Genomic DNA, 1,311 nt, shown 5'->3' with positions numbered 1-1,311 from the left:
ACCGGAGAAAAACCAAAAAACCAAAAAAACAAAAACAAAAACAAAATAATAAAAAAGAGCTGAGTGTGGCGCACACCTGTAATCCCAGCACTCAGGAGGCTGAGGCATGATGATTAATTACTTCAAGTATGAGGCCAGACTGGGCTACAAAGTGATTTCAAGGCCTGAACTGCACAGTGAAATCCTGCCTCAAAAAAGATAAATAACAGTAATAGGACCAGGGAAATAGCTCAGTATCAGGCATAGCACCTGCCTGGCAAGCACAAGGTCCTGAGTTTGATTCCCAGTACCAAAAAAAGGGAAACAAAAACAATAATAAAGAGCCAGGGCTGTAGCTCAGTGCAAAGGTCCTGGGTTCAATCCCAGTACTACAAAATAAACGAACAGGGGCTAGGGATTTAGCTCAGCAGCACAGTGCCTGCCTGACAAGCGCAAAGTTGTGAGTTCGATTCCTGACACCAGGGGGAAAAAAAAAAACAACACACACAAAATAAACAAACAGACAACTAATTTAAACTCCTACCAAACACTTTTTTGGTCATCACTTCTTTAATTTTTAATTTTTGAGTAGTTCGGGCTGGCCTTGAGTTCACAGTGATCCTCCTGCCTCAGACTCCCCAGTGCTGGAATTACAAGTGCGCACCACCAAGAGCGGCCGGCCACCTCTTTCCAATTTAGTAAATTCAGCACAGTGACATTTCTTAGGGCTGGACAGATTGCTCTTTCTTTTCTTTTCTGTTGTTTTATTCTGTTTTGATTTTTGAAATACGTCTTGCTATGTAGTCCAGGGTGACCTTGAACTCACTATGCAGCCCAGATTAGCCACAAATTTCATTTAAATTCTCTTGTCCCAGCCTTCAGAGCACTGGTTGGTAATTACAGGTGTTTGCCAACACGGTCAGCCAGCAGACGTTTCTTCCTTCAGCCTGCATTTATAAAAAAGTTACATGAAAATGATGTTTACTCTGGAATCCCGTTCAGGGAGGCCTGTACAATATGCACATTCTCAGAGGCCTATCCAAGCCCAGCAACCCCACCTCCCAACCAAAACTCACTCAGAACCTCAGAGCAGAATGGCAGACCCATTTAAAGTAGTACCCATTTTGGCACAGCAGATAAAAGGAGTAATGCATCTGGATCTGTCCAGGCCTCCTCCCAGCTTTAGTACTGGAAGTCCTGTGCTTGAGGAGCCCCAACATCGCGGGTAAGCCAGAGTGATGACTACCCTATTAGCCCCTCTAGTTGAATTTCATGTGTTATGTTATGTGTCTGATGAAACATCATTAAAAAAATCTGAACCTAAGAAAAACA

This window comes from Chinchilla lanigera, unplaced genomic scaffold (assembly GCF_000276665.1).
Source record: "Chinchilla lanigera isolate Chin_1 unplaced genomic scaffold, ChiLan1.0 scaffold00040, whole genome shotgun sequence".
In the NCBI taxonomy this organism is placed as follows: Eukaryota; Metazoa; Chordata; class Mammalia; order Rodentia; family Chinchillidae; genus Chinchilla; species Chinchilla lanigera.
The sequence above is the reverse complement of the archived record's forward strand: the minus strand, read 5'-3'. Positions refer to the sequence as shown.